The sequence below is a fragment of the Pistacia vera genome, unplaced genomic scaffold, assembly GCF_008641045.1.
Source record: "Pistacia vera cultivar Batoury unplaced genomic scaffold, PisVer_v2 Contig31, whole genome shotgun sequence".
NCBI lineage: Eukaryota > Viridiplantae > Streptophyta > Magnoliopsida > Sapindales > Anacardiaceae > Pistacia > Pistacia vera.
Genome location: NW_022196124.1, coordinates 692,306 through 720,000, shown reverse-complemented (window position 1 = coordinate 720,000; position 27,695 = coordinate 692,306).

The window sequence follows — 27,695 nt, the reverse complement described above, 5'->3', positions numbered from 1 at the left end:
CTGTGTGGTATGCCTAACCTGAGGTAGAACAAGGCCATCCTTTTTTAAGTGGTCCTTCTGTCCACAATTATAAAACCGAGTTTTCCTTTCCAGCACTGCCCTACATGGTATCCCCACAATTATTGCACTTTATCCGCTAAGCCCCACTTATACCTATACTCTACCGATTATCGTCATGGGATCCTCTATTGCAAATGTTACTACCCACTGATCGTTGTCCTTCATTCTGTCTCTGGTTCTGACCTGAACCATTTGACGTTCTAGAAAAATTGCCCTCACTCTTATGTTTTTTATTACTAGGGCCACCAACTGACCAATCTTGATTATTAAGATTATGCTTCTATGGTTCTCTCATATCCAACCTTCCCCCACTATTCTCAGCACTCATAGCTGCCATAGCCAACTCCTCAAAATTCAGGTAGGAGTTTACGGTCACTGCTCTTCTAATGCTTCTATGCTTCTATGTTTGCTTCAATTAACTCAAAGAACCCGCTTTTCTTCGAATCTTTATAAAATCGTGAGTAATAATGGTTGAAAAATTATTGGCGAAAGTTCACCTAAGTGATTGTCCTAGAATCCCCATATTTATGTTGTACCAACTCCACCAATGGCAGTATGCTGTACCTTCTAGTAGGAACTTAGCAAATCGAAGTTTCTGAGCCTCAGTGCACTCCATTACATCAAACACCCGCTCAATCCTATCCATCCAAGACTTTGCATCTGTGGCATCTCCAATCCCATCAAACATCGTTGCCTCTAACTTCATTGCTCTCTTTACGGTTTTTTCACTTGCAAGACGCCTCCATGTCCGATCTTGAGCCATTATCGTAGGCAATTGATCTAACCTATCAATTGTCTGCTCCATGTTAATCCTATAATTTTGGGGCTCTACATTGACTTCAATGACTAGTTCTACCCCTACATAATGATCATGGGTAACTGGCTCCACATATGGTCCCTGAGGTTCTGGCATGTGGGTAACTGACTCTTCTACTACTTCCCCTTTACGCTCACTCTCCCTCTTGTGTACTTGAGGAACTAATAATTCCCTTACATACTCGTGCGACGTTGGCTACGTCGACTCATTCTGATATCTACAAAATGTAAACAAATTTTTCTTTCTTAAAAAAAACAGTTATGCCTACAATTAACTTTCTTTCTATAAGAAAAACTGCATGCATTATGAAAAATGCCCTTAAAATCGAAAACTTGGCTCTGATAGCAAGTTGACACAACCCATCCTGACCCTCCTTATCCCATGGAATCCAGGCGCTCCCGTTAGACTCAGGTGACCGAGACATGCCACATGAAAATCCGTAAAACCTGCAAAACTTGTTTTTTGAATACACTGTCCATAAAACCATTCTCTTATTTTCACCATGAAACATATATATATATATATATTCTAAGGAATATATATATATTCCTTAGAATATTCTCTTTCTCTTTCTTTTATGGTAATAATCAACAATTAATTTATTTCATTGTCCATTCAAGCTTTTGAGATTTGTGGCTTATTTCAAAAAGATGTATTATCAATTCAAACTTTTAAGATTTGTGGCTTATTTGAAAAAGATGTGTTGTCCATTCAAGCTTTTGAGATTTATGGCTTATTCAAAAATATATATTGATCATTCAAGCTTCTGAGATTTGTGGATTATTCAAAAAGAAGTATTGTCCATTCAAGCTTTTGAGATTTGTGGATTATTCAAAAAGATGTATTGTTCAAGCTTTTGAGATTTGTGGCTTATCACAACCCTTACCACCGACCCACCCAATGGCAAGCAACTGGCCGATGATACTGGAGCAGACCCGCTTAAGTCGATTCGTTCATTGGAGTTCCCACCACCCGCATTTAGATCGCAGAGGCGCCGAAAGAGTATAGTTGATGGGAGGAGATGGCGGCAGACAGGAAGCTGTGCCGGGAGTGGAGGTGGCGAAGATGGCCGAAAGAAATCATGTGTAAATTCTTTTAATTTATGAACACAAGGTTAATCATTTCTTCGTATTGTCATTGTAGCAGCGGAATTTTGGATAATGGAGGCGTAGGGATTTAAACCTCCCAAGTTTACATTTAAAAAAATATCCTGAAATTATTTTTGAAGTTCCTCCCCAACTGGCCGACGATACTGGAGCAGACCCGCTTGAGTTGATCCGTTCTTTGGAGTTCCCACAGTCCACATTTAGATCACGGAGAATATTCTAAAGAATGTTACCATAAAAGACAGAGAAAGAGAATATTCTAAAGAATATTTAATAAAAATATCATTCTCAATATTTAATTAATATATATATAAATAATGAGTGAAATAAATTAATTGTTGATTATTACCATAAAAGTAATTATTATTTAACAAAAATATCATTCCCAATATTTAATTAATATATAATAAAATAATAAGTGAAATAAACTAATGGTTGATTATTACTAAAAAAGAAATTATTACCATAAAAGCAAGAGAAAGAGAATATCCTAAGGAATATATATATGTGTGTGTGTGTGTGTGTGTGTGTACGTTTCATGATGAAAATAAGAGAATGGTTTTATAGAAAGTGTATTCTAAAAACAGGTTTTGCAGGTTTTACGGATTTTCACTTGGCACGTCTCGGTCACCTGAGTCTAACAGGAGCGCCTGGATTCCATGGGATAAGGAGGGTCGGGATGGGTTGTGTCATGGGTATGTTGTTTGCTCCGACACGATAAGATGCGCTAGCCATTCTAGATGTTGTCATGGGTATGTTGTTTAACTTTGAGCGTGAAGCTTTTAACATAATTAGGCAAGGCAGATTGGTTGTAACTGCTATCAGCATATAATGATTAAATTCTTAAAATATATCGAATTCAGATGTACTATCCTCTCCCCTTTTCATTTATGTGTTCCCTGTAGAGCCAAATTTTTTAATAAAAACATTTTTCCTTGCAATAAACGTTTCATATTTAATCAATATTTCTCCTTCCCTGTGAAATTAACTTTTGAGTTTCATATCATTATATACCTAAAGCAAGCATAAGTGAATCAATTATAACAATTTTACATAAACACATTTGAATGTTTTAAGTCCTAGACACGAACTTGTGAGCTTATGAGAAACTAGACTTATGAACTCAGTTTAAATACTTTTTTTTAATCTCTCTTGGTGACACTCAGTAGGGTCGGCAACAAAAAATTTCCAAGCAACAAGTAAGTGTTCAGATTTTCTTTCCATATATATGAATGGGCATCTCCCGATTATTTCTTTTGATTTGTTTTTTTAAGCTTCACTTACAAACTCAATTTAAATACTCTTTTTTAATCTCTGTAGGTGACACGCAACAAGATAGGCAACAATAACAGTTTCCTGTAGAAAGTGAATCAAGTAATTTACAATAGTTGTTTTCCATGTATGTGAACGAGCATCTCCTGATTATTTCTTTTGTTTGTTTTCTCTCCTGTCTCTCTAGATGGATCATCTGTAGGAATTAGGTAGCTTCCACGGCTCTCTGACCGTGCAGTGCTGAAACATTTACTTATTATGAACTAAGGGAAGCTGCAAATAATTTCTCCAAAGACAAAGTACTTGGTGGAGGTGCTTTTGGCATTGTCTATAAAGGAGTCCTTTGAGATGGGAACTTTTTGCTATAAAAAAGCAAAGAGCTGAATGGAGACTGGAGGAGCAAGAATTTTGGAAAGAGATAGAAATCATTAGTGGTATCCACCACAAATATCTTGCACATCTTGTCAGATAGTGCATTCGGGAGACTAAGAGAATGCTTGTGTATGAGTTCGTTTCAAACAAAATCCTGCACTTCCATTTCTATAGTATGTTGTTCTGTGATTAGATGTCACTTATGGTTAAAAAATTAAAATTAGAGAAATTAGTGATTAATATTTATGAATTCATTTGCTTCTGAATAATAATCGCATATATTATATGGGAATTACTGGATTTATTAATGTGGATTTAGAAAGTGTCACAGCATTTTGTGTATTTTTAAGTGTGACCATTTTGGTTCACTGTGATCTAGCCATGGGCCTAATATATGTTTCGTTATAACTCTTTATAATCGAAACTCCCACAGATTATGGTAGACATCTAGCAATGTTCAATAACCCCTAAACCACAATGAAGTGTAAATGTTAGTAAACGGTCCCGTATACGTAGCGGAAACAAAAAAAAAAATAATATAACAGGATCGTTTACATGAGCCAAGATCAAGGGTATGATTTTACAATTTATGTTAAATAAAATCTGCATAAATATTCAACATGAGTTAAGAGAAACAAACGCACGTTGAAGGCTCCTCCAAATTTGTCGATGAATGTTTTGCTACCGATCCAAGTGTAGGATCGAACCTGCGTAGTCCACACGAAGACAATCTTAAAAGAACCAAAGAGGGATTTGCTAGCGATTGGTGGCTTATCACAACCCTTACCCCGACCCACCCATGGCAAGCAACTGGCCGATGATACTGGAGCAGACCGCTTAAGTCGATTCGTTCATTGGAGTCCCACCACCCGCATTTAGATCGCAGAGGCGCCGAAAGAGTATAGTTGGATGGGTTTTGAGATTTGTGGCTTATTCAAAAAGATATATTGTCCATTCAAGCTTTTGAGATTTGTGGATTATTCAAAAAGACGTATTGTTCATTTAAGCTTTTGAGATTTGTGGCTTATTCAAAAAGATGTATTGTCCATTCAAGCTTTTTAGATTTGTAGCTTATTTCAAAAGATGTATTTTTCATTCAAGCTCAAAATGATGTGTTGTCCATTCAAGCTTTCAATTCAACCTTATGTTATAAAAGAGCATACAACACATTAGTTTTCATCATATCTCTTCTATTTCCTCTTAGAAAACAAATCATATATCTTCTTCATTTGTGTTACAAAATGACTACACAACGAAGTTCTGCGTACTCAAATGAAGAAGACATGCATCTATGTCATATTTATCTTGATGTTTCTCAAAACCCGATTTTAGGTATAAACCAATCTAGTGATCAATTCTGGTTTCGAGTTGAGCTTGACTACAATAGTTCCAAACCCATGTTTCTTACTCAGGTTCAAAACAAAAGATCTTTCCATTGTCGAATGCATCTGATCTTTAAAGCTGTTGGCAAAGTGAGGGGATGCATACATCAAATTGAAAAAACGAATCTAAGTGGTGCTTCTGAGCAAGATATTGTGAGTATTTGTTATATTTAATTAATTTTTTTTTATCTAATTGATTTTAACGTTAATTTTCTCCTTGCAATAAACGTTTCATATTTAATCAATATTTCTCCTTCCCTATGAATTTAACTTTTGAGTTTCATATCATTATATACCTAAAGCAAGCATAAGTGAATCAATTATAACAATTTTACATAAACACATTTGAATGTTTTAAGTCCTAGACACGAACTTGTGAGCTTATGAGAAACTAGATTTATGAACTCAGTTTAAATACTCTTTTTTTAATCTCTCTAGGTGACACTCAGTAGGGTCGGCAACAAAAAATTTCCAAGCAACAAGTAAGTGTTCAGATTTGCTTTCCATATATATGAATGGGCATCTCCAGGTTATTTCTTTTGATTAGTTTTTTTTAAGCTTCACTTACGAACTTAATTTTAGTACTCTTTTTTAATCTCTGTAGGTGACACGCAACAAGATAGGCAACAATAACAGTTTCCTGCAGCAAGGGAATCAAGTAATTTATAATAGTTGTTTTCCATGTATGTGAATGGGCATCTCCTGATTATTTCTTTTGTTTTTTTATCTCCTGTCTCTCTAGATGGATCGTCTGCAGGAATTAGGCAGCATCCACGGCCCTCTGACCGTGCAGTACCGAAACATTTACTTATTATGAACTAAAGGAGGCTACAAATAATTTCTCCAAAGACAAAGGACTTGGTGAAGGTGCTTTTGGCATTGTCTATAAAGGAGTCCTTCGAGATGGGAACTTGTTGCTATAAAAAAGCAAAGAGCTGAATGGAGACCGGAGGATTAGATAAATTAAGCCTCCAACTAAACTTCTGAAACTTTTAGCATTAGCCATTTCCACCCCATCTTGAAGCTATAATTTCTCATTAATGTTCATAGGTGTAGCTGTAGATTTACAATTGAGACCAAATTTATAGAGAAGATCCTTGGCATATTGTCTCTATGAAATAAAAATTTCATCTTCTACTTGTTGTACTTCAAGGCCAAGAAAATAATGTAGTAAACTCATATCTAGCATTTCAAACTCATTCATCATGTGTGATTTAAACTTAGCCACAAGGGAGTTAAAAGAGCTTGTGTAAATTATATCATCAACAAAGACACACTATGATGAAATCATTTTTACCTTTCTTTTTCAATAAAGATTGGGCTCATTCTCACTCCTTGTGAACCCACTTTGCCGAAAATATCTATCAATTTTGCTATACCATGCCCGCGAAGCCTACTTCAATCCATATAATGCCTTTCTCAACTTGTATACCTTCGCCTCTTTGCCTTCAGCTATGAAACCTTCAGGTTGAGCTACATAAACTTCTTTTAAATTTCCATTCAAAAATTAGATTTGATGTCAAATTGATAAACATGCCAATCTAATTGTGCCGCCAAGGCTAAGACAATTCTCACAGTTTCAAAACAAGCTACTAGAGAAAAAGTATCTTTGAAATCAATACCATATTGCTGCGCATATCCCTTCGCCACAAGCCGAGCCTTTTGCTTTTGTATACTTCCGTCTACATGATATTTTGTTCTGAATACCACTTCAAGCCAATTGCATTTTTGCCTTCAAGTAAGTCCACCATCTCCCATGTTTCATTCTTGTGGATTTCTATCAACTCTTCCTTTATTGTTCGTTGCCATTCTTCCTTTGTTGCTGCTTCTTCATAAGTTATAGGGTCTTAAACAACAAGAGCAAATTGACAAGATTCATATATGTCATTCAAGGATCAAAACTTTCTTGGTGGTGTCTCATCTGAAAACTCTTTGAAGGTGAATGTAGAGTTTCGGCTCAAGGTTGTGGATGATGAACTTGGTGACGCTGAGGATAAAGAACTTGGTGATACAGTAGGAGTTGACTCTTGACTTTCATTTGGAGAAGCCTCATTGGGTATTGGAATTTGTTTTTGCATCTTCTCATCACTTCCACGCCAAGCCTAGCTTGCATCTTCATCAAATACTATATCCATGCTTATTATTATCTTGCCACTAAGAGGGTTATATAACTACGATATGCTTTGGATTGTGTATAACAACCAACAAAAATACATTTTTCAAATTTTTCATCAAGTTTATGATGAATTTTAGAATTTACTAAAGCATAGGCAATACAACTAAAGACTTTTAGGGGACTTACAGACGGCTTTGTAGCATGCCAAGCTTTATATGGAGTTTGATTCAAGACATCTCTTATGGGTGAGAGATTCAATAGATAGGTTGTCGTTGCCACAGCTTCAACCCAAAATCGATTTGAAAGCCCCTTTGCTTGTAACAAGCTTCTTTCCATCTCCACAACTATACGATTCTTCTGCTCCGTGACATCGTTTTGCTCCGAAGTGTAAGGAGCTATCAACTTTCTGCGAAAACCATTTCCTTTACAAAAATGGTTAAATTCTTTGGACAAGAACTCACCACCTCTATCTTTTCCACTTAGCAATTTCAGGCCCTTGATGTTTAGATGCCTGTATCGCATATGCCATAGCTTCAAGTCATCTTTTCCACCAGTAGCAAGAACAAAATTCCCCACGTTTGAGACCTCTAGTGGGAACATTTTGTTTTGAGTCATGTTAACATTGATAAGTGTTTGCCCTGATTGCTTTATGCTTATCTTTAATAACACATGCACCATCATCAAATGAGACTGAATATCCACCAACCATTAGTTGCCCAACACTTAATAAATTGTATCCCAAACCAAGTGCAAACTAAACATTGTGCAAGAGTTTTACTTTACCATGGCTAGTTTCAATTGCCACTGTACCTTTCCCCTCAACCTGAACTTCTTTACCATTTCTAAGCTTCACCTACATCTTCCGTGTCTCATCCAGCTCTTTGAACATAGATTTCATGCTTGTCATGTGATTTAAACAACCGCTATCTACAAACCACACATCACTTGACTCATAGTTAGTATCAAAATAGGCCATAAAAAGCTTACTTTCCTCACCATTCTCTACTGCATAATTCACTTGTTGATCTTTGTACTAGCAATATGCTCTCATATGACCAAATTTATGACATTGAATACCATTCCTGTAGCTTCTTTACTTACCAAAGCTTTTTTGTTCACCAGACAACCTTTGTTGCCAGTCAAATTGACTTCTACCTCTTCCTTTCCCATGACCACGACCACGGCCATGGAATCCTCCTTTTCCACGACCCTTATTGGTTGAGCTTTTAATTTCTCCAGTTTTGGTGGCTGCTTCTTTTACTTGAAATGCCTTTTCTTCATTCTTTTTAAGTGATCTATTTATTCTTGACTCATGAGCTTGCAAAGATCCCATTAGTTCACAAATGAAAAAAAATTGACAAATCCCTTGACTCTTCTATTGTGGCAACTGCATGATCAAATTTTGGAGTCAAACTTCTTAATACCTTTGCAACAATTGTTTGATCAGAAATTGTCTCTCCGTAGGATCGCATTTGACTAACTATTGCCATTGCTCTAGACAAAAAATCTTGCATTGATTCTCCACTTTTCATATACAGGGTTTCAAAGTCACGTCGGAGAGATTGTAGTCTCACCATGATTATTTTGAATCACCTTGGAACTTCTTCTGCATATTTGACCAAGCTTGATTCGATGTAGTTGCTGCTGCAATTCTTAAGAAAACACTATCATGGACAAACTGCTGGATATGATCGCTAATGCCTTGGAATTCTTCTTTTTGTTGTCCTTCAATCTGATTTCTTATCAAGATCAGCATACCTGTTTTCGACCAAGTCCCAAAGATCTTGAGATGTGAGTAGATTCTTCATTTTGATATTCCAATATTCATAGCCTTTTCCCGTAAAGATGGGAATGAGTGGTTGTGCAGAACTCATTGCATTTCCATTGTCAGCCATAGTGTTTCTCTTAGGTGTTTCACTCAACTCATGTGTTTATCTCTCTCCACTGACTCAATGCTCACGGCTCTGATACCAAAAATGTTGGGAATTTAGAGTAGAGTATTTAATTAAGAAGTTGCAACAAAGAAAATAATAGAAAGAAATGCAGAAAATTGAAGCTCACATATTATTTACTGAACTAAAGGTGCCTATATATATATATAGGCTTACAACCAAAAACAAATTAGCAGAAATTTACTCAACCACTAACGGGATTTTAGCCACGATAACATATCCCTTATTTGACTAACGAAACTAGAAAAATATGGACCACTACTAACAAACCAAAAGGCCAAGTCAAACTTTGGATCATTCTTCAACACCTTCTCGTACTCTTTCAAAGTCAATTTATTTTCAACAACTTGTTCTTTTGGTTCGCTATTTGGCGTCGAAACTTCAAAGTGCAGTTTCCGCTTGGGCCTCCGATGATTGATCACCTGATGTTTCATAGTTCCATGATCTTGAGCAAATGACAGGCTCTACGGGCTCCTGCATCATCACTTTCTTCTTTGCAGTTGGTTGACGTTTCTTTATGTTTTTCTTCATGGCACCTGTAGACAACAGAGTTGGAAACTTTTTGGAAGAGACATCCATTGTGAGTTGTGAAGCAAAATTGTCGCCATCTTCATTACTTAATAAATCCAAGGAATTTTGAATTACGAAAGCCATGATGATTGTTAATTGTATTATTATATTTGGGCGTAAAGCCATGTTAATTATATTATTATATTTGGGCTCAAGCCCACTGTATAGTGTAGGGTATCCTAGTAATTTTTCTGTCCCACATCAACATGGTAGTGGGATCATCATTTCTATTGAAAAGTATATATGTGTATTATTTCAGAGATAATAAAATAGACTCTTTTCACCAAAAATAACTTAGTATCAAAGCCTGCTCTTGTGTGGTCGGATTATCAATTTCGATCACCTTCCACCATCGATCTCCTCAAATCTGTCTCTGATTTTCTTAAATCTATTCAGATTGTAGGGGCTTGTTTGTAATTTTTCAAACCTATAGGGTTTTATTTGGACTATGTTATAGGATTAGTAACTTGTAGGGCTGTTTTGAAATTTGTGTTACTTGTTGGTGTTGTTATTTTCTGTTTGGTTGTTGTATGGCTAGTTCACATGTGTTAATGAGTTCTAATGTGTCTCCTTCTAAGGTTGCCAGCCTATTGATGTTGTCTTTGATTAAATCAATTATGTCGAATGGTATTAGACCATGAGAAGTTTCTTGAAAGGCCGTAAAATGTGACATTATATTACTGGTTTGAAGAACCCGAACAAAGAGAGCACGAAACTAATGAAATTTTTTAGGATCGCCTTGAAGACAGGGACAACAAAAACCATCGGATGATTACCTAGTTCCGTAATACCTCTATACCAAATCTCTATTAGGAATTTGGTAATTATGATCTAGCTAAAGTTGTTTGGGACTTGTTAGATAGTCGTTATGTTGCTAATGGACTTGTTCACCGGCATCTGGTTAGGAGTGCATTTGTTAGTATCAAACAAGAATCTGGATAGCTAGTTCATGACTATAGTGCTAAAATGTCTTGCTATTGGGATTAGTTGGCTCTGTCTAAACCTGTACTTCAAAATCAGGACGATACTCATCTTGTACTTACACACAGGAACAAGATGTGTCTATTTCAGTTTCTCATGGGTCTCCATCCAGACTATGAGAATACTCATGCTTATTTACTACATCTACCTCCACCATCTACCCTTGATACAACCCTTGCTCGTCTGATTTCATAGGAAGCCAGGTTCAAAACCCTAAAGACACCTCAAACTAATGTTGTCATGGCTGTATCATTTGTCTAATTTCCTATTGTTAATTCCAATAATCCAAGACCTAAACAATTGACCTGTCATTATTGTAAGAAATTTGGTCAATTCCTTCATGATTGTCCTACTCAGCCTAAGGAGTTGACTTGTAATTACTGCAAGAAAATTGATTATTTTGTCCATGATTGTCCTACTAGACCACAAAGATCTTCAGGCAACAACTATTAGTGGGGAAATTAGTCCAAATCTCATCAGTCTCAAAATGATGCTTCTTGCTCTACTACTACTACTGTTGTAGATTTAAAAATCAAACCTTGAACCTTCCATTAGCTTTTGTGATCTTAAAAAAATTATTGAGTCAGGTTGTTTCTAGTCCATTTGCATCTAGCTCTCCTATTGCCATGTCTGTCACTCCAGGTAAATTTGCTTGGTTTTTTATACTACTTTATGTTCTTCTTCATGGAACCTGCAGACAATGAAGTTGGAACCTTTTTGGAAGAGACATCCGTAATGAGTTGTCAAGCAAAGTTGTTGCCATCTTCATTACTTAATAAATCAAAGGAATTCTGAATTACGGAAGCCATGATGATGAAAAACCGTTGATTAATGTGTTTCGCAATGAGGAAACAACACAAAAATCTATGCTATGAGATTATGCTTCAAACTACTCTAGAGGATTTGTTTTTGGTTGTAAGAAGAGTGAAGAGATCATGAACAAGTAGTGTTTATATATAAGGCATGGGCTCCTTCTCAAAAGATGAATAGGATCTCTTTTGTTCCTCCACATAGGATTTGCACTTTTATTACTCTTTCCCTTGCATGCCGTTTCCTTAGCTGAAAACGATTTTATTTGTCTTATATATAGATTAAGAAATATACATAACTTGATCTACAGACCATAATCCTCTAGATTTAACTTGTAAATAAGAAAAAATTATTTGTTTATTATTTATTAAAAACTTATAGCATTTATATTGCTTGCCAAAATTAACTAGTAAATGCAAGTCAACCATTTTTCCAAAAAACTATTTGATAAAGAAAGATATGTTGATAAAGTTATGGATGACTCAAAGTTATCTTAAGGCAAAAGGAAACAAAGAATAAATGTTATTATTTAGAAGTTGGTGAAAATATTTTTGAAAATGCCAGATCCATGATAAAGTGCATGATTTTGTTCAACTTCTTACAAAGAATGAATGTTTTCGCGCAATGCCTCAATTTGAGATTTCTGGTAAAAGTGCTGGACATTTTATGATAAGAAACGGATTACTTCTTTACTCAATCTTTAACTTATATAAAAAATTAGCGAAGCTTGGTAGTTGATAGGGATCCACTTAATTTTAGTACACTAAACCTATCCATATTATTTCACCACTGGACTTGTTTGAGGACATTAAATTTGAGTAACTGTTAAACAAATAACATACCGAAAGGAATAAAAAATTTAGTACATTTAAGGTGCCGTAAGTTGAAGAATAATTAGCATATACAAGAGAGCTAGAGACATTGTGTGATTTATATAATCTACCAACTGAAATATCTCATTTTCGCTATGCTTCTAGAATGAGAAGAGTGGAATTATGATATAACATATGTTATAGATGAAGATATTACAATCACGCCATGTCTTCATTCTTTGAGAATAAAAATATGTGAAAAATTAAAGGCACTGCTAGATCAAATTCTTCAAACACCAACACTGCAGCGATAAGAAATCATTTATTGCTTTATTTTGGAAGAAGACATGAACAAGATCTCTCACATTCCAAACATCTCTATCGACTTTTAGTTATCTTTGATTCTGCAATTGGTGATAGCTAAGATGTGACAAACATGGCTATTCAATTCTCTTATGGTTGCATTTGCTATTGATCTATAGCTAAATTAATTTACATGATTGTATGGGCCAAAAATCGTATTGGACCTTGTCAGGCCCAATAAGGAAATGTATACAAAAAATAGTCTAGTGCCTTAGCCCAATCTCATTGGGCATATGCTTAAATCCCTCTTGTGGATCGACCATCTTATGGGATGATCCATTTTGTAAGAAGAAACATTCTATAGACCAACCAATTCTACAAGCTAGACCACACCACAAGTCAGCCCTCTCCACACGCTAGGCTACTTTACGAGTTAGGCCTCTCTATGAGTAGAGACACCCTACGAACTGGGCCAACTTACTCTTTGGGCCACTTTATTAAGTTGGGCCTTCCTATAGAATAAGCTAAATTAGGCTCTAGCCCATTAGCCCACATTCGTCCCAGAATAGGAATCAAAATCCTATTTGCTTCCCAATTCATTCAAGATCCCAAATCTTACATGAATTGGTATTCCTAAACCAATAAAGGTAAGTAACAAGAGTTCCTTTCTAATTCGAACTCTCATATCAAGTAGGACTCAAAGTTCTACTATGATTCAAGCCTCCTTGGCTAACTATAGAAACAGGGGGTCAAGCCTCTCATTATTCATTCATAAGTAGCCTAAAGCTTTAGCTCTCAAAGTTCTTGCTCCCAAGAACCACCACCTCTCCCACTGTAAAGCTTAGGTTCGACAAACTTTACCATCCTTAGCCTCCGTAAAGTTGTGCTCTGACTGCTTTACTATAGTCCTACCCTAGTTGCATTACTATTGTAAACCCCTTCCCGCTCTTAACCCTCACTAAATACCTTCACCGTGCTGACTTGAGCGTCAGAGTGCCTACGACAGACACCACACCGGTGTCTCCCGAGCCTTCACCTTTGTTCTTTCCCTTTGTGCAGGTACATTCAATTGTCAGTGACTCGTTTCTCACAAGATCTATCCCTTCTAAATCAACCGTAAATTTTACCATCTACAATGACTAACATGTTTTACATCACAAACTTGCAAATTATCAACATGCTATCTCTCATTCCTAGATCGCATTAACGGATCAACTTATAGTGATGAATTTTCATTTTGTTGAAAATCGGTTGGAACACAGCATTTATTTTGCAAAACAACTTTGAGATGGTAGACATTTTAGACTTAAACTTCAACTTATTGGTGACATTTATGCAAATTATGATAGCTATAGCTCTTCCTTTTGGCCCAGATTCCATCGATCAAGAAAAAATTCTTCCACAGCTCATTAAGTTTTGTTTCGGTTATCTCTGGTTGTTAAGATATTGGAAGATTAGTTTCTTGATTGTTAAAACTTTCTTTTAATATCTCAAATTTCAGCATCTAATAATTTTCTTCAAGAAATGGTGTAAGACGCAAGCTTGGTAAAATAAGGTTAAAATTTTTTGTAGGTATGAGCAAGCCAAATAAAATAAAAACTCTTTGAAATCTTGTGTGCGACTGGGTTATCTATTATGTAATATGATCTTATCTTCACATGCTAAGTGAAGGAAATCTTATGATTATTTTAGTTCAAATTAATTTAAGTTTAAATAATGAAAAATGTGTTTTACAAACGACACTTGTGTATTATATATTTATTTACTAATTTCAAGGAACTGGTTCGAAATTTACATAAGTATTGGATTTGTTATTATATTATAAAGAGGTATTTTGTAATTTCAATATAATTTTTAAGTCTATTAACAGTCAACCAAAATGTTAGTATTTGCCCTTAATTAAATACCATTTCGGACACAATTGCCCTCAAATATCTACCAAATACCCAACCCCCCTAATTTGAGAAATTATCTAAAAGACCCCAGCCACAAAAAAATTTAAAAGTTAACAAAATACCCCCAACCACCCAAGACCAACGTCGACCATTACTCACCATCGCCGACTGCCATTATCAGTTGCTATAATGGTGCACGATCGACAGGATCTGGTTGGTCGTACACCAGTAAGGCTTTTTCTCGGAAACGGCTAGATCTGGCCGTTTCACTTTCACCGTCGTCATTTCACGTCCGCCTTTTCATGGCTGCCGTTTCACGTTCGCCTTTTCACGGCTGGCGTTTCACGTTCGCCGTTTCACAGTTGCCTTTTCACGGCCAGATCTGTGGCCGTTTCTTTGGCATGAAACAACCATAGATTTGTGATACATGGTCGAAAAATGGCTTTGCTGGCGCACGGTCAGCCATATATTGCCAGTCATACGTCATTCCATCGACTGCCGACGGTGGTCGGCGGTGGTAGCTGGCTGCCAACAATGGCTTGGGGTGGGTGGGGTGATTTTGCTACAAATTGAAGTTTTATGTGGTTGTGGTGTTTTATCAAAATTTCAAATGTAGGAGGTTAAAATAATGATTCCAAAAATAATATTATATTAATATTTAAAAAGGAGAGCAATTTAGTAATCTATATGACATACCCACCCATTTATTCTCCCAATCAAACATATTATTCACCAATTTATTCGAACCAACTAAACACATTTCCTAAACATTCCCAATAATTAATCTTCAAGGTGATCTATCTTTCCGTTAATATAATATCCCCCTATAATAAAACATTATATGATTTAAACGCCCCTTTTAAGGTTTATAAATTAACACAAAAATTTTTGCTGTTAGTGAGTTGTTAAAATTTAGGCGGTTATGAGTTATAAAATATTATCAAATTGCCCGCCTACTATTTATTTTAACACCTGAAGTTTTAGGTCAAGGGGATTTCTATTATTTCCAAAACTTTAGGAGGATTTTTGTTATTTTATCATACCTCAAGGGGAATAATATGACTAACGCAATCTAAAAGTTAACATTAAGATATTATAAGTTAGAAAATTAACATTGAAACGATAAGTTGGGATCTAGAGATTAGAAATAAAGAGGCAAATTAATATTAAAATGACATATTAGATATAAATATTACTATTTTTTTTTTTAAATCTAGAAGGGTTAATAAATAATTCCCTTATATAATTAAATAACAAAAATCCCCCTATGGTTATAGAAATAACAAAAAATTCTCTGCTATTAAAATAAACAACAAAGGGGTAATTCCATAAATATTTCTTAACCTATGCTATAAATTCTTATGGTACAGTGGTACACTAATGGCTTACTAGCAGTAGGAGGTGTTTTATTATCTTTGAATACGAGGGAGACTTTTATTATTTAATTAAACCTCAGGGGGGTCAAGAAAACCCATATCTATAATCATCTAATAAACTAGTACTTGGATATCATTTCATATGTATGGATGACTTGGAAAAACTATGTACTTTGAATTCATTGGTGTGCACTTCGCAGATCAACATCAAAAAAGGTAATATTAAGACGATAAAGTGAAAAATTAACATTTAAAATATAATTTTGGATAACCTTATACATTGGAAATAAAAAAATAAGTTACTATTCTTGTTAGGTTGGGATTTCCTGATAAATTTCATTAAAAAAAAAAAAAAAAGACAGAGACAATTATGATATATTAGAAATAAAAATACAAACTACTATTGAAACCATAAAGTTGAGATTGAAAAGAAAAACACTTATGTTAGAAATAAGGATACAAATTAATATTGAATCCCTAAGTTGGATTTCATATCGCTAATAGATCGGAGATATAAAAGGATAAACAATAAAAACATTGAAACAATAAGTAGAGATTCAGATATTCAAATCAGCGATATCATATAAAAGAAACTTATCTAACAAAATTTGCATACAAGTTATGCATAAAGAGCAAATCATCACTAAACTGAGTTATTTATGATCTCTAAATTATCAATATTAACTTTTAACGTCAAATAACTTACTGAAATGTTCATCTCTATTAGTCAAAGATCCAAAATAAACCTCAAAACAAAAAAAATGTCGTAATTGCATTGTGGTCAAGCATCCTTGTTAGCGACATTGCACTTGTTCTCATGCTTAATTTCATTGCAGTTAAGTGAGATTTTCATTTGTCATATCAATTTTAGCCCATCAGCAAAACCAAATTGTCACTTTCTTTATAGGGTTCATGACAATTTATTCCTCAAGACTTGGAAAAAGTTTTAAAACACCCAAGGGTTTTGAAAAGCAACAAATGCACCCAAAACTTGATTACTTTACCATATAAAACTAAAATACCCGTTTTTTAGTTATACATTTTTTTTTTTTTTAATATTTCTTCAATTTTTATTATAACCATATAAAATTGATAAAATTAAAATCTGAGACTTTGTTTAGTAAAGACTTATAGTATTCTTTTATCTTATTAACTCTTTTTTCATTTAGGCTAATTTAACTTGGGCTCATTACTCAAGAGTGTTAACTATTTTTTCTTTACAATAGATGTCTTCGTGAAGAAAAACTTTTATTGTAGAGGTGTTTAGCGAAATTAACAAATTTAGGGAGTTTAAAAAATCATCTAAAATAATAATATTAAAATAGAAGGGCAATTCAATAATCTATATAACATACCCACCAATTTATTCCTCCCAACCAAACATATCAATATAACATACTCACCAATTTATTTCAACCTAACCAAACACATTTCTCTAAACATTCTTAGTAATCTTCAAGGTAATATATCTTCCTATTAATATAACATTCCTAATAATACAACATTCTCTGAATCAAATGCACTCAAAGTGTTAACTATTTTTCCTTCACAATAGGTGCCTTCGTGAAGAAAAACTAAAGTTAAATACATTTTGGTCTTTGAGGTTTGGCCAAAGTTTAAGATCTCGTAAAATTTGATATAAAACATAGGGTGCATTTTTTTTCACAGAATTCTTTATCACTGAAAATATAGGATTACCACTGAGATAGATTATCTTGAAGATTAATAGGGGAATGTTATACTAATATGTTTGGTTAGATTGGTGAGTATAAATAATTAATATGTTTTATTGGGAGGAATAAAATATTATCGAGGTATTTTAATGAGTTTCGCTTCCTTGTTAATATTGTTATTATTATTTAAAACATTATTTTGACCCCCTACATTTGAGAATTTAGCTAAAACACCCAACAACAAAAGTTTAAAATTTAACAAAATACACCCAATCATCCAAGATAACTGCCGCCAACCGCCACTGCCGGCCACCGCCGACAGTCATTAGAATAACACACGACCGACCGGATCTAGCCGGTCGTGTGTCAATTTGGTCGTTTTCGGCCATGGATCTGGTTGGAAAGTCAAATCCACTCTAGACATTAACGACCAAATCTGTGGCCATTACTGGTTGAAAATGGCCAAATCTGTGGCCCTTTACAACCATGGATCTAGCTGGAAACAGCCAGGATGGATCTGGTCGTTTTCAGCTAGATCCACGGCCATCTAGCCATTTTTAGCCTTTGATTAGGCCGAAAATGTCTAGATCGGCGCACAACCAACCAGATCCGACCGGTTGTGCACCATTCCAACGACTGCCAACGGTGGCCGACAGTTGTCTTGGGTGGCTAGGGTATTATCCATGTAAATAGTGAAGGTATTTCTATCTAAAAAAATAATATGAGGTTAAAGAAGTCACTTCACACATTTAGACCAATTGTTATTTAGTAGACATATGAGAGCATTTGTGTCCAAAATGTTTATTAATTAAGGGTAAAATTGGTATGAACAGTTGATTACCCCAGTAATGGAAAAATAACACCCTCCCAGATGGTAATCGAATTACCCCTGTTTTTACCTACAGTATCCACGGTTGGCATTGAAAGTTTGCCATAATCTTTCGTTACTTGACACTCAAACTTAGTAATTTCCGGAAAATAAGATAGATTATCAATGTTATCATTTATGCCCCCGAAACAAACGCACCCTTAAGTCTTTATAAGGTAGCAGCTTTTAATTTTTTTTCATAAAAGTCTAAAATACCCTTAATCTTTTCTTATGTAAATGAAAATACAAATTAATATAATCATAAAAATAATAATAATAATAAACGGTTTCCCAGTTCTAACTAAAAATTATGGTAAGAACTTAGAACAATTCCATTAATTATAAGAAAATGAAAATTAACAAATTAAGGGTATTTTAGACATTTAGCAAGAAGAATTGAAAAAGCTGAAACTTGATAAGGACCTAAATGTTACTATTTGGATCTTATTAACTTAGGTTCTACCTCAGGGACCAAAATGGATTTCACTCATAAAAACTAAGATAGTCACTGGGAAAAGAAATTTATCAAGAATAGAAAAAAGATGATTTTGCAAAACAAGCATATATATATATAAAGAGACAAAATGAACAAATTAATAGTAGAAGGCAATAATGTTATAAAGTTGTCTACATTTTTCCAAAGCATGTGGTATGGTGATTGTGTGTGGGATCATATTATAATAGAACAATGGAGGATGGGGAAGCCACAAATTGGAGGATGGAGAAGCCACAACCGATGGGTTTCACTTCTCTTCATGATTGAAAATTGCTATCATTTTTCAAGTGGGGCTATAAGAATACAAGACACAGGTCAACTTGTGTTTTTGGCCATTTTGTGGAATAATTAGATTTTTGACAAGCCACAAAGTGCTCTGGCAGGCAAATGTAACTTCAAATATATTGATGTGCTAGCTCATGGCCATTATCTTTTTTTTTTTTTTTTAATGACCGACAATGTCTAAGTCAGCTTACGCGTATCTCAACTAATCTTTTAGGACCTTAAAACTACCGATTAGGTAGAGCTCCAATGACTACCTCTATTAGCAATCGAGAAGAAATTCAAGTCTATGGCCTATTGAGTAATAAACCTAAGAGTCCCTATCAAACTCCTTGGTCATTTAGATATAGTTACCCATTATCATTATAATTAATTTTCTTCCTTTTCTTTTTCTTCTCAAGGTGAATTTTTTCATGCCTTTAACCATTTAAATAGAAAAATTGTGGTCGAAATTTGTGATCTTTCTATTCATTTGCCTTAATTTTATATCACCGACAGTAGCTTTTGTTCAATGAAATCACTAACCACTATTACTATTCTTGTGGAGATGATTAAATGATAAAAGGCAAATTAGGGCCCTGTTTGTTTATAAACTTATTTCCTCTTTCTTTTAATTTTTTTTTTTTTTTCAAGCTGTGATGATTGTTTGTAATGAATTTTCTGTTTTTAATTTTCCAAAACAGAGAATTTACAAGGAAGGAGAGATAACAATTAAAAACAATTAATTTTTGTTTTTCTCTTTATCTTCTCTTTCCTCTCTCTTAAAACAAAAACTTCATTTCAAATCTATGTGTTTATCATTTAATTACAAATGGGGACAAGCAAAGCATATTTGAGATGCGTTATATGATAAAATTAATGGTAATTTGAACGTTTTTATCTGTTTGTGTGAGTGATAATTCGAGTTTTCATTTTTGTAGTTTGAAACAAGGATACCAAATGTGGTTTTTTTTTTTTTTTTTTTTTCAAATCCTTTTAAATATTTTCAAAAAACATAAAACGAATGCACATAATTCATAAAAAAACATGCCCTACTTTTTTTAATCAATTCCTCATATTTTTTAATTACCTTTCTTCACAGTCACAGGAGACGACAAACCACAATGAATTATACATCATAATAATGTTATAAGTTGCTATCATTTCTGGAAACCTATAAAACAAAGAAGATGTGAAAGTTCCAGCCAAGCAGCCCTAAATTGAAAAAGAGGGCTAACTGAAGTGAGACAACAATCACATTCACCAGTTCACATGCATGAAAAGGAATTTAATTGTGTCCCTTCATAATTTTAAAGCCTTTTTTTCCTCATATTCTCCCCCATGATTTGATGGATTCAACTGTATATTATAATTTTTTGTCACACCCACCATTATTCTCAGTTGATTTATTCAGTGGTAATAAGCTAAAGATAAACTAATATATGTCTAGTGGCAACGTATAGATCGATCAGATTTCAGAATTATATTACTTCTATCAATCACCAAACTCGTCAGAAAAATTATTCCAAGCTAGTTCTAGCCTAAACTCATGCACCGTCTTTCACTACTCTCTCTTGTGACAAGACTCGCAGAAGAATTTCTTATGGTAAAGCTATCTAGCTATCTATTATTTGCCGTTAACATCGCATATTTAGTGGCTGAATTGATAAGCTTTTGGTGTCAAGTCGCCACCATCAGTCTATACATTTAATAATTTGGTATTGTTTGGCAAAAGAAAAAATTTCACCGTACCGAAGATGTAAATTAGAGAGGATCGGTCAACGAAATATGAATTGGAGGCTTAATCTTAATACTTTTTTGTTACCACGATATGTATCACGCACTACAGGAACCTGTCTACACCGACGCCAAAGATTAATTTGTAATGAAACTTCGAGAAAGGTTAATTAAGCCAAAGTAAGGGAAATAATTATAAGAAAAAAAGAGCTTCTAATGATTCCTTTTGAGTGCTAATGTAGCTTTCTTAGTTCGTGCTCTTAAGGGATAGAAAAAGATTGAAAGAAAGCAAATAGCATTTTACGATGAACCCTAAAGTTGACATGAATAATTCCTATAGTTGGATCGTCACTATGCATCAGAACAATTATAAGCCTGTGGCACTTTTCATTTTGTGCCACAAATTTTTATTGGTAAAAAAAGAAAGATAAAAAAACAGAAGAGATGTCATGAATTTAACCTTGCTATCATAACCTGTATGACAGAGACTAAACAGCAATTAGAAGGGTGAGAAATCAATGCACGACTCAATAATTATTCACATAATGTCAGAAACATTCTGAAGGAAAATCAATTTAGAGTTGAAAATTTAATACTAGCCATTGAAATATTTAAGAAATAATAAAAATATTGCACTAAGTGACAAATCTTAAAACTGGTGAACAGGAAATTAATGGGTCCATTAAATAATTAATTTCCAAGAAGACTCTCCATAAAAGCTTCTTAATTCTGAAGCAATGGTGGACCACATATATTTATAATTAAGTTGGGCACGGGGAAGGCAGAGCCAGTACTTTCTCGTTTGTGTGTGGATGGAAGAGATTTGTCTCCAAGAATATTGAAATCGATGATGATTCGGAAATGACATTAAATCTGATTTTCTTATCATGGCGGGGGCCTGTCTTTTTTTCCCTTACATGAGTGATGGCAATGTTGAGCTTTATTCAAGAGAATTTATGACAATAACCCATCATATATCGCACATATTTTAGACCAACTTTTATAATACTTTCACAAATATATGATAAATAAGAATTTATTTGGTCCCATCTTGACAGTACAAAGTTGAATTAAACTGTTACTTGTAAAAGTTTTAAAGGGTTTATTAGGTGATTAAAACTTATGCGGAATAGATTGTTTGTTCATATTATGCATAAGAGTTGTTTAAGGCATAAATGAAACATTCATTAAAGTAGAGAAAAGAACACACTCATTTTTACATAGTTCAGCAACATACTTTACATCTATAAGACCAAGTCCAGAAGAAGCAAATCCACTATGTAAACTTATGATTTCAAATACAAAGCAAGAAAAGTATAGCTGCAAAACACTCCCTATTTTCTACACATCAGTGTTCTCTTCTTCGGTTGAATTTCAAGCCATCATAGCAAGCTTCACACACGAGACCACTAGGTCGCATTTGAGCTCCTCTCAAGTTTCAACAGCGAAGAATCAACTTCAGAATAATAGCTTGCACATGTCCAAGCATCAACATGGAACCATGTTCCAGAATTGTCACAACAAAGACAATGTAAGAGAAGGTAATTTTAAGCCTACCAAAGCATATGAGAAACCTTAGACCAATACAAAACCCTTAAAGGATATTCAGTGATGAATCAGGGGCAAATAGGTTTCTTGAGGAAGACACCAGAAAAGTATGAATATATAGAGAACAATGTGACTAGGGTTGGGGAATAAAAAAGATAAAGTAAAACTTTTGTGTTTTTCTTTTTGCACAAGAAATTTGGGACCACAAACAAAAGCAATATTCATTTTCTCACACAACGAATTGAAAGTAAACAAGTGGAAAGGCATAAAACAGAATATCAACGAGGAATAATATTGTCTAAAAAGCAAAACAGGTGTGTGATTGAGGAAAAATATATATCAGATGCATTGTAAGCACACAGAATCTAAAGTGCTCACACTTGTAAGGTGATCACTTTTAAAGAGTGTGCTCACATTGGCAGAAAGAAAAATATAGTGCATGACTCAAAACAAAATCATAAGATGACAAAAATACTAAAAACTTGCACTAGTGCAAGAACTTTGACATTCCTAGACGAATTGTTTTGCGACAAATTATATATATATATATATATATTTTTTTTTTTTTTTCTTTATGACTGTAAGTGCTCGGGCCAGCTCGACATCCAGTAGCGGATCCATAAATTTTTTTTTAGGGTGGGCCAAAATAAAAACTAATTACATATTAATATTTTTGTTAGGGTGGGCCAAAATCCAAAAATTATATATATTAGTATTCGAAAAAAAACAATTGAGGGTGGGCCAAAAGTGGGCTGGATCCGCCCCTGCGTACATCAACTAATCTTCTAAGACCCTGAAACTATCAGTTAGATAAGAGCGTCAGGTAAGAACTCTAGTGGTCACCCCTATTAGCAACTGTGGAGACTCGAACTCAGAAGACTATATGAGATAATTCTCTTGCTCTTTTACCCTCAAAGGGAAAAAATATATATATTTGTTTCACTACTACGTATGCTTAAACGGCAAATACTTTGCAATGAAATAACTAGAATAAGTTGTAAGATGTTTTTTGATTTTGTAAGTTGCTTAGCCCATTATGCTTAGAGTAGCACTACACTCACAAACACTTTTCACTAACTTTATCTCATAACGCCATGTGTCGGCTTGCAATTGATTAGCTCGCATAAGTCCCGTCTGAGCAAGCCAATTGCGAGGTACCACATGGGGTTAGTGAGAGATGTTTGTGAGACTAGCATTATTGTTATGTTTAATGAAAACCGAACTGATTGAATTGTTAAATGATGAGAATTGACTAGTATAGTCCATTATTTTGTTTGTGATCAAAGAAGGTAAATAATTTACATAGGCTATGAAACTCATTTCGTAGTATAGTACTATCCATACTACTGATGCAAGTAACAAATTTTTTTATTCATTTGCTGTTTGCCCACAAGGAATTTTGCTAATTCTAAATGCGATCTTTGTCAATCAATGATAAATATTTGTTGATACGTGATTTTGACACCAACGAAATAAGCACATTCAAATTGCTACGAATTTACACATGATGTGATTATGAGAGTGTTTATGATGCAATTATAAAATATGTTTGAAGAAACATAAATAAAAATTGATAAGAGAAGTTTTCAAATGATTCAAATGCAGTTAAGCAAATCCTACGTTCATTGTGATTTCATTAATGACTTTCTCTCCGATTGTTAATGCAACACACAAAGAGAAAAATCACTTAGGTTACAAGAATAATCTTTCTAGTAGAGTTTTTTCTCTATTTTCTTTGTACGCTAGTGTGTATCCAACCTCCTCTTTGAGGACGAGAGCTGTTTATTTATACTCTTTTCAGCTCAATGTCATAAGTATTTTTGCAAACTGTCTTGATTCGTAAAGATCTTTTTTCATCCATATCCTTAAATTTAATAAAATTGAGGCAGGTGTCCCTAATATCTTCTTGAGATGGTTTAGAGTTTGACAACTAATGTTATTTTGTCTTTGAGTGCCTATTGAGTCCTAATTGGTGGTGATGATGTCAGCATATATTTTGGCATAACAATCTTCATCTAGAAACTTAGACAAAATAAAACAGCAATATTTGTCAATCAATGATAATCTTCTCTCTAGAAAGTTAAACGAAACAGCTATATATATTTACACGAGCTAGCATGATTTTCATGGTTTGAAGTAGATGAGGCTTCACGTCTCAGTTTGATTAAAAATACCATATGAACAAAACAGCTAAAAAACATGCATTTGACAGCGTGAGCTTTTTTGATTCAGTCGTACCAACTCTACAGATATCCCATTAATAAGGAAGAACAAAAGAGATAATTGATATTCCCTTACAAAATATCTTCTTCTCTTAATTAAATCTCCCAATTATCTAAGACTTCTGAATTTTTTTTTCCAGTCAATAGTTAAGAAGATCAATGAAGTAAAACGTCAGGATTCTTCTCTTATTTTGAACCACTTGCTATAGAGAGTTAAGAGAGGAACCTCTTAAGGGACCAGTGGGGTCCGGTGACCCCGCTGTAAAAAAAGTTCATTAATTTTACTTGGTTTTTTGTTTTGATCAGACTATTCTTGTGTTAACGTTTTTAGATTTGATTCCTTTCACTTAGTCTTCTTAGAATTATATTAAAATTACTTGTCCCTCCTAACATTAATTCCTGAGTCGGTTTATAGTTTCAAAGTCTAGTGATCTTCAGTTAGGAGAAGAAACTAAACCAAAAGAATCTGACGTACCATCAATATTTCACAGCAGAAGAAGTAATGTAGATGAGGTTGAGGGAGAAAAGCTAATTAGAATCATCCACAGTGCTCTTCAGCCAGCTATTGGTGCCCCCATTACACATAAATGGCTTTAAACTTTAAGCATGAAGCGTGATGAAGTTGACCAATCCACACACAGACACACACTTAGTGAAAGACAACATGATGAACAATGAGACTTTAGGGTTTCAGTTACCCCACTACTTTTTTAGAAGTCTTCGATCGGATCTTAAACTTTTGTTTCTTGTTTCTATCTCCATACGTTACTGGATACTCATACAGATTCATTTTATCTTTTCTTCAAGTCTCTTCATTTCACAGCGTAGCTCCTTGTCCTCCATTGTGAGTATAAGAAACAAAACAATATTGACTAAAGTCATGCAGAACTCTTAAATTTCTTAATTAACTTACATAAATAAAATAAAGATTTATAACTGTTGATGTAAAGCATAGAGTAGTACTCGCAAAAGAGATAACTTTTTTTGTGATAGAATCGATTAATTTTCATTAGGGGAATTACGACCTGTTTTGACACAGAGAAAACATCGTTAGAGGTGACCATCACATTGGTTTACAATGTAAAGAATAGCGTTGCCAGTCCATCGCAAATCGCAAACCAGCGTCAGGGTAAGAATGATTCATATACTTCTAGCACTGAAAACTTTACTCCGATATAATATAATAAATGTCAACACAATTAAAAGCAATTCACTGTATAATCGAGCATAGGGATGTCAATATAGTGCTGCCATTATCGAATTGATGCAGCAATTTTTTTTTTTCTAAAACAAAAAAGAAATTGTTGATGCTTGATTTTGACATCAACGACTGCACGTGCAAAGTGTTAAGTTATTCTTAGAAATTACACGTGAATGATTCATGAGAAATGTTTACGGTGCTGAGATAATAAATATTTGTAGAAACATAAATAATAGATTGACAAGAGAGATATTTATAGTGGTTCGAATGCTTAAAGCAAATCCTATATCCATTATTATTTTATTATTCTCTGACTATTTTTCTGATATTGTTTGTAACACATATAAAAATGGAGAAATATTTTGTTTACAGAGAAAAAATAATGAAGCTCAAATGTTTATCTAGCTCTCATATGTCTAGCTAGCCCATTTTTCACGAAGAGAGGTGCTCATTTGTACTTTTAAAGTCAATATAATAAATGTTTTTGTTAGTTGTCTTGACACGTGAGGACCACTCCTTAATCATTATCTTAAAATGTGATAGGATTGATATAAAATATTTCTCGGAGGTGGTTTGGGTTTTTTACAGTTAATACCATCTTATCTTTAAGTGCTCGTTGAACTCTGATTGATGGTGCTAACACTAATGTGTATTTTTGGCACAACAGAAATAATCCTAACCAGACAAGGAAAAAGAGAGTCAAAAAGAGAGAGAGAGAGGGGAAGAAAGCCATACTTTCTTCGCAACTAGAAAGGAGAATTTGTACGCTGCTTATATTCTTCCCTTAATTAACACTCTTTTAGGTTTGTTCTTTTATCAGAAATAGTTAAATTGATGGTTCTTGTATCTTGATTTGATGTTCCATTATCAAAAATAGTAGTTATTCATCACTCATTGTTCTCTCTGTTATTTTATCAACCATAAAAAATTGAATAAATTTTAAGATAATTATAAGCATCAATCCCATCTGTTATATATGCATAGTTAATAATTATGCATGCGTTATTTTTTTGACTTATACTTTGCGCGTTACATAATAGAGGGAAAGAATCTTTATTACAAGTGATTTTTGACAACATAAAAAGCGTTTTCACATGTTAAATTTTTTTTTTTTTTTTAATGACTGAGATATTCGGGTTAGTTTGCGTGCACCTCAACTAATCTCATAAGACTCTAAAACTATCAACTAGGTAAAAGTTCTAGTGACTACTCCTATTAACAACCGAAGAGAAATTCGAACTCCAGACATCTTGAGAGTTATTTGTAAACAAATATATATATTTTAGATATTTTTATAAGAACTATTTTAACACAAAACCACTACCTTAATATTAGATTATGCAAAATTGTTTAGTTATAAAAATCCTTCAATTTAGATGTGATTTATATATTAATAACAATTTTGTACATTAATTGACTAATTATGCCGACAAAGCACCCCAAACATTTTTTCTTTTATATAAATTAGTTAATTACGGGGACAAATAATAGAGCTCACTGTTACAATCACAAAAAACATTTCATATCATAATGGATGCATTTTTCAAACAGTTTTTCTTTCTTTTGCGGACGTCAGTATTTCAAAAATGGGACCAAAAACTATAAAACTATATTAAAGAAATTAAAAATAAAAAAGAGACAGCGAGATTAACTCTATAGTAAATTGTTGTTATATTTATTCAATGCAGAACTCTTGAAATTTTTAACAAACGGACAAAAAGTAAATGTCTATTCGCTCGCTTTGATTGTAGGCTTTATGAACTGAGCGTTTAGATTCGCATATTAAAATTTCCCGGACGTCTGCATTAGAGAATTCTCTCTCTCTCTCTCTCTCTCTCTCTCTCTCACACACACACACACACACA